Consider the following 10,775-nt stretch of genomic DNA (forward strand, 5'->3'; position numbering starts at 1 on the left):
GAATAAATTCACATAAAAACATTATTTTGAGCGGACCAATTATAAAATAGAGAACTCAAAGTTATCGAAAACTAGTTAGCAAAACCCTGGTGCGTATATACTTACTCATCCTACGTACTAATACGGTATCCTAATTTTTATTACTTAAAGTAATAAATAAATATATTTCATATTCATATAAGTAATTAATAATAATTCACCTTATAACTTATATGTATATCATAAATATTTTATTCTATGAATGATCTTGAACTATTATTATAATACAACAAAACTTTTATTATTAATAATAATTTCCATAATATCTGTAACAGTTTAGTGTAACAGTCAGTAGGTACTGCTAATAGTAATAGTAACAGTAACAGTAGTAACACCATGAAGAACTATATAATTTGTGCTATATGTAATAAAATAAAATAAATTTTAATATTATATCTTAGATATAGGTACAAGTATAAAGAAGTATCACGTGTGCTTTGAACGTGAATTTGTTACAATATTTATGTGAATAGCATAGCAGTCTCTACCATTAGAAAGAACACTGTCTTTGTGATAATCATATGTATACATCTGTCCCTTGAATATCCAAACACCAATATTTCAGTTTTTTCTCAATCATAAAAAGTCGTCTCGATAGCCTTGCGTAAACTTGTAAGGACTATTTACTTACAATTTTTGAATAGACGTAAATTTACTAAAATAATTATAATCTGTTTGACCGCTAGTAAATTTTATTGGAACTATGCTCCTTATCGCACGTTATGAATTCGTTTGCTGGTTGGGAGGTAAAATCAAAAAAAGTGTGAGGTAAAACCATTTTAATCGATTCAGCTTTCCATTAATTTTCAGAATATGCAAAACTATTTTATAATCTGTCAATTTGTCTTTTTTGTCCCAATTTTATGTTTTTCCATTCAAAAAGAAAATGAGTAGTGAGTTATCACAAGTTAAACATGATAGAGATAGTTTAAAGTAACTACAAGTAGATTTTATGTCATATTAAATATCCTATCAAACAAATTGTGGGTAATATACGCACATATTGGGTTGACTACTAACTAAGAAGTATTTCTTTTTTAAACTTATATAACAATAAATTCGTTAAGTACTTATAAAGTTAAAATAGCTATAATATTTAATTCTTGAAACAATAAAACAAGTATTTGACTTCTTAAATTAATACTTTAAATATTCAGAATTACCATTGATGCACACAATATCATGCAAGAAAAAATGAAAAAAAATAAATATCAAATTAAACCTAAAATTAACAACGCCCACAAATGTAAAAAGAATCGGGAAGCAAAAAATAAAAACAATTACCTAAAAGACACTAGTTACACCTACTTGCAACGTAGCGTACTACAAAACTTAAATATTCGTAATTTATTTCTAACACCGTTGCTTGTATTTGCAAATAATTTTTATCCTGTTGTATATTTTCACATTTTTTTTTTTTTTTTTTGAATTGATCCAAATATTTTACAAAATAAAATCATTCAAACCATCAAACAAAATCAAAGCAAATCTGAGTAAAAAAGTAAGCGTTACAAATATATTGCCTTTAATACGTATATTTATCACTTGTTGATTAAACTGCTTTTGTTTTAAAAGGTCTCTAAAAAATACAATGAATTTTCAACATGATTCATCTTTTAATCATAATAATAAATATAATGCAACTACGAATAAGGTAGGTCTGGTATGGTACGATAGTTTATTCGCTCTTAAAACAGAGTTTATGGTATCCACAGGTAATAGTTGAAAATCTTACTACTGTATAGTTAGTTACTGATAATACTGCTTCCATTTTGCCACTCCAATTTATTAAATTTTTGTTTGGGTAAGAATTACTCTGTTCTATGCATTCTGATATATTTTATTGATACGTAAATCAAAGTCTGATAAAAAACTTTGCAAAAAAAAAATCGGCGAATAAGAACAAACGGAAAAAAAATTATCAGCTCAATACATCGATCGATTTTAAGTTAAGGATAAGATTAACGTTGACTTATGCTCGCATGGAAATTATTGATTGGAGTCGCTATTTAAAATTTGTTTCCTGCATTTTTATCTGTCCTATTTTTACAAAAAAAAATTATTTTATAATTTTTCGTGAAGTAAGTACTTGTTCCTTTACACGTAATAAAGAAAGTAACTTACACCTAGTAGTCCATATCATAAAAACCTACTGAACCGATTTTGATGAAACGATTATGGGAGCACCTGGAGAGTAGAAGATTTTCAAAAAGTATAATCAAATCGGTTAAAAATTGGCGGAAAAAACAGTAAATATACATAAAAATCGGAATTCACAAATGAAAATTCTTAACCAAAAAAAAAGCATTTTCGAAAACTCTCTGAAAAGTTATGCGTGGTCAAACATTAAAAAAATATGATCGGATTGACTTGAGAACTATTACGTCGGTTAAAAATCGAATATTTTTCATCCGTAATATGTAAATTAATTCATTGTTTTGACCTTAAATATAAATCCATTCTTACCTTTTATTATATGAATATAATATTTTTATCTTAAATATTGCGTTACCATATCAATATGAAATAACTTTAACAATAGTTTAATAATTTTCTCTGTTTTAAATCTGCCATATAATTAAATAACTTTAATTGTCATCGGTTTACTTATATTAAAAACATAAGAACACATAAGTTTAAAATTACCGGTTTTAGAAGTATTAGTTGTCGTCAATGCTACCTAAAAGCTATGTTTACTATGCAAAATAGCTAACAATATCTTTTATAGATCTTAGACATTGATAAGGTATAACAGTTTGCTATTTGTAAAGAAAATATGAATGTCTTATTTACTATTTTAAAATTAATAAAACACAGCACATGTTTTAACACACGATTATTTCAAATACTGATCTAGGAAATACTCTTAGGATTAGTTAATTAGTTAATCATTATAATTAAATGAAACATATTTAAAATGTATTTGTTTGACATTATGTATAGTAAAATTTTTCTGTTTTAGGTGAATTGAGAATTTATAGAGAAAATTTTACTTAACCGTGCCTTGTTAGTACAGGATGGGGCTTGATTCAAATTTTAGAACCCTGTAAAATCAAAAGCCATCAATTTTTTCAAATGATAATTTTAGTAAATTGTAGTTCTTACTTAAACAAGTTAATTACCGAACTAGACAACACCTGGCGATATTTTCTTGTGAATTTTCTTAAAAGAAGAGTATCAGAAGAGAAAGAAACTGTATCAGGATAATCTTGAATAGACGTCATCATATAGCAAATATTTGTTTAAATCAAGTTACGTTAAGTTAATTTTCTTGAATTCTTTTTTATTCAATTTAAAATAGTAAAGAAATATTTTCTCGAAAAAGTTTCAGTTTTTGGCGAATTTCCATGTTTCACGGTTTCCCTGATAGCCCTGGAGCCTGGACACTAAAACTACACTTACATCGATTACGAAATTTGCATTTAAATCAAAACTATTTAACGATAGGTAGGTACAATATGGACTAGGTGTGCCAGGGTTTAAAAATAAAAAAATCCTGGCACAAAATGTGACAGATATTTTGGTCAAGTTTTGAGCTGCCACAATGAGATATTTCGAAATTACAATTCAAAAGAAACTAATTTAAAAAAAAACTTTGACGTTGCTGAAATACTTGAGTTGGGGCTCATTGTATATGTAGAAGCCAGTCATTCAAAACCAAAAACTCTTAAACGATTTTATTCTCAGTGTTTCATTGTCTTTTGATACAAAATCAACATTGTGGGAGTAAAAATATGAAAACCGCCTTTTTTGTAAAATATTTAATTAAAATGATCATAAACAAGGATTGGTTTTCTTAATTTATTCCTTATTAGTTCTCTTACAATTCTAATTATCAATCATATTGATATTGCAAATAAGTAGGTATATTTTTATTGAATGATTTTTATGTGAAACAATGTTTTAGACATAGAATATAATACTTATAATTTGTCCTTGAAATATCTTGTGGAAAACAATTGTGGAAAATTAATAATTAGATTAGATCTTACTGTGTCAAACTTTACCTTAGGTGGCATTCAATTATTCGCTTTCTTTTAAAGGAAAATTATATGTGCATAAATAATATAGGTAATAATTATGTACCTATTAAATCGTTGAAACTTGTAATCAAGAAAACTTACCGTTGTAGTAGTGCAAAAAGAAAACTTAATTTAAAAAAAATTTTTATTGATTTATTTATAACAATTGATTTGAAAGTAAGTTGGAATAAACTTCTAGGAAATATTTTTTGCAGGGCGTTTTCTTTCACAATTTTGAAAAAATTTTGATTGTATTAGGCTTGTGTATGGTCACTTATCTACAATTTATCGAGTATACTTGACTTTTATTCGCCATGGGAACTCATTCTAGCGCTGTCTAGTGGTAAAAAATAGAAGCTGTCTATAACAAGTCAAATTTATGCATGGCTATGATTGAATTGTTTATTTATATTTTGATAAGGAGTGAAATAAAAAAAATAAATAATTTAAACTTTTGACACGTTTGTACTCTAATTTTTGTTGAAGTTTGACTTGTCATAGATAGCTTCTATTTTCTACCACCAGAAAGCGCTAGAATCAGTTCTCATGGCGTATGATAGTTGTAATATATGAATAATGTTAACTTCGGGGATGCATAAATAGAGGAAACAAAATAATTACAACGATATATTCCTTATCAAATCTGGCATCCGATTTCCATTTGTCAATCTGACCCCCTAAATAATAACCGTTGCTAGAGCCCTTTTTTCCTACAATCTTATTTTATGAAGGGGGTTATTCTACAATATTGGATTATTCGAATGAGTGAGTAGAGCTATAATTGAATAACAAATGCCAAAATCACATGGCCAATTTTCGGGTTTGTCTCTTGCTCGACACTTAGTTCCCAGGTTATTTCATTATCTTTTAATATGCCATTGTATCATGAGCATTATTATCTATTGAGGGACTTCGATGTTCATAGTCTTCAAAAATTAAGAGCACCATTAACATAAACAATAAAAATTTTAAATACTTATGCTTGCAAACAAAGTAAAAGTTGGTTATTGAGATTAAAATCTTGTATATTGCATCTACACCATTTGTATTCGAGTTTTTAGGACACTTGTAATCAATTCAAGAGGATTTTCTTTTTCGATAATTTTCGTATAAGTAGAACTTATAATTCTAGGCAAAACAGAGCCGCACTACGATGCCATCCAATCGTATAAATATACGAATTAAAAGGTGTTCTTTCGTTTGTATGAGATAATATAGAAAATAATTAAAAATTGAAATTTTTTGGCCAAAATAAGTTTATAATAACAAAATTTTTCATTTCCGGTGAAGAAATCTCACTGGACAGGCAGAAAAGTGAAGTTGGTTTTTAAAAATCTTTACTATTGAATACTGATTGAATAAACAGAAGAACAGTAATTTATATACACCCTTTTTAAATTTTCCGCCAATTGATTTATAGGTATGGATATATACATGTATACATGTATAAGCGACTTTTTATACGTGTTTCACTGTATATAGTTATATTACATTTCTGTATTTTAAACCTGTAAGTAAAACAGATATTAGATTAAAATATATAAAACAACATGAAATTTAATAAATTTTTCAAATATAAAGAAAGGGTTTTTCCTTTTAATATATAAATATTTTTAATTTAATATATGTTTTAATTAAATTTTAAAAGACACACCTAATAAATGATCATTATTACAAAAAGCCTATATATAACATAAAAACCTATACATTATATTTTATAAATTACGTGGTAGGTAACGGTCTCTAGTGGCCCATTCCAATAACTTTCTGATTCAATTAATTATTTTGATCAACCATATTGTTACACTTAATCACGAAATTATAAGCGCAAAATAGTTTCAAATGTATGTATTTTCGTCTGCTCCCACCGACCTTCTAAACTACTTATCATAATTTGAGAAATGAGATATCGTTAGAAGTGTCTTAATCGTCCACTGGTTATAGGCTTGTACCGTCACATTAAATTGAATATGACGCCCTCTAGAGGACATATAGCTATGATAGCACTTTTCAAATATAAATGTGTTGTTATACTTTCGCAAGAAATTGGTTTAACCACCAAATGGCTTAAATAAAATAAAGTTCGAAAACTAAAACCCCGACAATTATAGAATTTCGCTCTTAAAAGTATGAAAACAAGAAAATATTTTCATCTGAAATTATTTTGATAAGTAAAATCGTCATTACAGTCGGGAGACCTCTAAGAGAAAACAACCGAAAAGATTTCCCCCGTCTGTAATGACGATTTTACTTTACTCAAAACAATTTCAGATGAAAATATTTTTTTGTTTTCATACTTTTAAGAGCGCGATTCTGTAATTGTCGGGGTTTTAGTTTTCGAACTTTATTTTATCCGATGTGAAAACAATAACTTGATATCAAGTTAAAAATATTTTACTTTCAATTTTAATACTCCTAGTCAGTAAATTTAATAACTATTAACGATATTCAAATAATATTTAAATAATATATTCATGGTTTGTGAATTTTATTTCATATAATACATATACATTATACCTAAACATATATATTGTATAAAAGTGTATAAATAGTAAAGTAACCCTTTGGCGTATTCCCTCTTTACAACATAATGTTGGTTTGTATGAGGGTGGTACAATGTAAAAATAATAAGTTAAAATATAATAATATAAAATGTGTATTATGGATAGAAGAGATATATTTATAATGTATGTAATATTATAACCTACATTTTATGGTGTCTATTACATCCATAATTATGGTAATGTGGGTGGCGTATGGATTATTTATTAAAATGAATAAAATAATGAAAATTTATTACATATTTGTTGGGTTGCGAAATCAAATGAACAAGTTTTGAATAAATTTTTATAAAATCAATTGGTTTTTGCAACTTCAAAATCGAAAAAAAGTGAAAAAATAAAATAAAGTTTGCAAAAAGGTGTGTATTTGTGGCTCATTATTACTCATCCAAACATGTAAATCGAATAGAACGTCGAATTCGTCGAATAGAACGTGTAATTCGTCGAAAATCGTCGAACAAAAATAGAATCTAGATTTTCAAAACTTATTTTTAGCTATGTGATCCAGAACAACGCATTTCCAAGAATCAGTTCAAAACGAACAAAATCATAAACGATAAAAGTATTCAACTTTACACCAAAACGTGTTTTTTACCAGGCCAAAGCATTTTTTATGTATAGAAGATAACATATAACAATACAATTTATTTTAGAACTATGTGCCATGTCGCTCGTTTGGCGGATTGGGACTATAAAAAAACTGTCCGAGACCGACCAACCCTTTTTTATAGTTTATCTGAAAATATCAATAGTAATCTTTAACTTGTGTTTACATGCCCACTCGTCTTATGGAAGGTTGGCGGGTCAAAATATATCCAGGTCAATGTATGTAATTAATTAACTTTATTTTTAAATGAACTTAGTTCCTATCAGTTGCTCACGACCCCTCTATCTTTTATTTTCTTATGTATCATTTTGTTACCATTGCACTGAAATGCATTAATTTTTCAATCTCTGTATAGTCTGAAATTCCAACCATTTTAAAAATTGCTTCATTATCCATTTAAATATTTTTCTGGATTTAAAAAGGTTATGAATATAGAACATTTTTCTCTTGTATGCACTCATTTAAGTTTTTATAAATTGGCTATAATACAACGTGAGTAATGCGATGTTGTATGCTAATTTGTTATTTATACGCACATATAGGTAGAGATAGTTAGTTACACACTTAATAATTTAAGTATGGAAAATAATTTCTATATCAATTTTAAAATATGCATAAATTATATGTTTGTGTAGAAATGATAAATTATATACAATATAGTTATACTTTTCTTAGAATATTGCACATTTTTTGCATATTAAAAAAATATTTATTATTTCTTTATTCATACATTACTGTGAAAGATAATTTACGACCTGTTAGTACGATTGTTGGGGAACAACAAATACGGGAAAGTGGAAATGTATTTAAATTTTCAAGGGTTGATATTTAAAATTTATTAGGGCATCATTTATAAAAATATTAAAGGTATACATTTATGTAAAGATAAATGTAAAATTTAATTAAATTATTTAACAATAAAAAATATCCGTGAAAGATGTTTTTAAATGCAAATAGGATAAAAGTGGAAAAAATACAACCTTAAAGTTAGGGTGCATAGTAAATAATGCTGGAAAACGAGAAAAGGCATAATTTGGAGTTCTCTCAAATATCAACTTTAAAAATACTTAAAAAGTGATATAATTAGAAAATTTGAAACATATCATGTTCGGGTCAAATCTATTTTAGCAATTGTTTCTTTTAAAAATTTGACGGGTATACAAGATTTTACGAATAGCCATGTATGAATTATTTTCTACTTTTTAGTACAATAAAATCTTGTGCTGTAAAAAGTAGTTTTTATTTAAATTTTTAATTTAACACTAAAAACCGCATGTATATCAAATATTTTGGAAGCGATGGGAAAATCAGGACGCCTTACCATGCATTGTCATTCAAACTTAGCGTTCATGCAAAATTTTAGCTCAATTGATTGACCATAACTGCTTCAAAATTGAGTTGCAAGATTCCGCTCGGACAAACAAAACATATATACATATATACACACATACATACCAAAGAGTACATACATACATACATACATATATACATACATACTTTGCAAGTGAAATAAAACCTTGTAATAATAATAATAATAATAATAAACAAATTTAAAGGCAGCGAAGTCGCGGGCAAGAGATAAATATAAAATAGAGGAACAAAAATCGAGTCGAAGATCATACGTCAGCACGAGATAATCGGATAATATCAAACTCAGACCATGCTAAATTATTAAACAGCTAATTCGGCTAGTTGTTGTTTGGTTTGAGTTTTGTTAATTTCACTTATTAAGAAATAAATTACATAACTAATAAATGTATATCAGAAAACAATTTTAAATATTCAAACCTTTTGTTATGCACATGTGAAACATTAATAAATATTCCTTTTTTTTATTCATTTCACGCAATTTTTAATCAAACTAAATTTAAAATAAAAAACTTTGCTACTGGTATCATAACTAAGCCAATTCAATTGAATCTATAACATAGGTTGTAAAACTTTCTATGTATATGTAGACCAGTAGCCATTAAAAGAATTTTGGAGTGAAACGAAGCGAATATGAGTTATAGACTTCTGTTATTTTATTGAAGAAGTCTGTACGTATGACTTCATATATCGTTTATGTCCAAAAAGCATACTTTTTGTTCCTAAATAAAATTTTGATATTTTTTAATTTTGTTTTGTTATTTTAAGAAAAATTTGTCGATATCATAAATTAAAATCAATTTCTACAATATTTTTGTACTCATCTTAAACATAAAATTAAGAAGTGAACAATTTATTGATAAATGTTAGAAAAGAAGAGTTTTTAACCATAAAATTTTTTCCGCAAAATTAACGTCTTCGTCCTTATATAGGCCTGATTTATTTTATAAATAAAAGCTATAATAATGCTTATTTTGATCATAACGCTCGGCAATGATTTAACGATACCTTAAAATTTCAAAAAATATTTAAAAGGACCATGACAAACGTGGCTCGAAAAGTAATATAGGAAAATTGAATTATACGTTTCATGTTCGAATGATATGATTTCATATACTAAAAAAATTTTGAAAAGCATACATCGTTCGATGGACATCATATAGCTATTTGCAGCTACTGGACTAAAATATTTTATACTTTGAATAATTCAATGAATTTAACATAAATCAGTGAATCATAGAATTCTTCCTAAAAACAAATAATATATTTTATAAAAAAAATTGGTTTAAATTGTTCAAGCAAATTATAATTATTACTTAAGTATGTATAAAAGTGTAACGTTAAGTAACAGATTGTTGAAGCGTATGAATTAAAATTTTAAATATTATAAATGATAAATTTCATTTCCGGCTTAGATATTTGGATAACTGTTTTTTTCGTCAAATATTTTATTAAACGTTGTTCATAGAAAAGCAATCTGTGCAATCAAACAAATTTCTTTTTATTTTATAGCTATGTGGCTTCAAAAGGAGCTGAGTTTGAACTTAATTTCGATATTTCTAACGGTGCTACAACCTTATTCTGTGTTAAAAGTATTATAGAAAGCCTATTTATAAGAAATATCTTTTTTATTTATGTAATTTCTAAAAAAACTTATTTTTTTTAGCGTGCTGCAAATCTGCCTAAACAACAACGGTCGGAAAAGGTAAGTTTTATTTTTATACGCATATTTATCAATGAGTATAGCCAAATTTATTTGAAAAGAAATCTGAAATCGATCCTCAGAACTAGAAGCTTAAACAATAAAAAAATGAAGAAAAAAAATGCAAATATTAATCACGTGGAAGTGGAAAAATTTTTGACTTTTTTTTTCCTAGGCTTATATTTCCAAAGTTTTTTAAATATGTTATGGAAACTACTTGTAAAAATTCCACAATACGATCTGTTAAATGAAACTTAACTTGCTTGTTTTCAAATTTAATTTATATCTCATTTACCGAATTAAGAGCTGCTTCTGAAGTCCCAATACACTCGTATCTACAGAATCCATATTGAGGATAAATTATTGCTTCTTCTAAAATAATAAATACTCTATTGTTATTTTAAATTAAAATTTCGTAATGCAAATGACAATTAAAATCATAAATTAGAATAATGCAAGTGCTCAGTGGCGGTGTA

The 10,775-nt window shown here is 26.7% G+C and overlaps 1 long non-coding RNA gene across 1 annotated transcript in view; it reads left to right on the plus strand.

Moving 5' to 3' along the window:
* Positions 1 to 10,303, plus strand: part of LOC123293874 — a 75,476-nt gene extending 65,173 nt beyond the window's left edge. The window contains exon 3 of the long non-coding RNA XR_006535058.1: positions 10,264 to 10,303. This is a non-coding gene — a long non-coding RNA (uncharacterized LOC123293874). The remainder of the gene's footprint in view (positions 1 to 10,263) is intronic.
* The last annotated feature ends 472 nt before the right edge of the window (positions 10,304 to 10,775 follow it).

Source organism: Chrysoperla carnea, chromosome 2 (assembly GCF_905475395.1).
Source record: "Chrysoperla carnea chromosome 2, inChrCarn1.1, whole genome shotgun sequence".
Lineage (NCBI taxonomy): Eukaryota > Metazoa > Arthropoda > Insecta > Neuroptera > Chrysopidae > Chrysoperla > Chrysoperla carnea.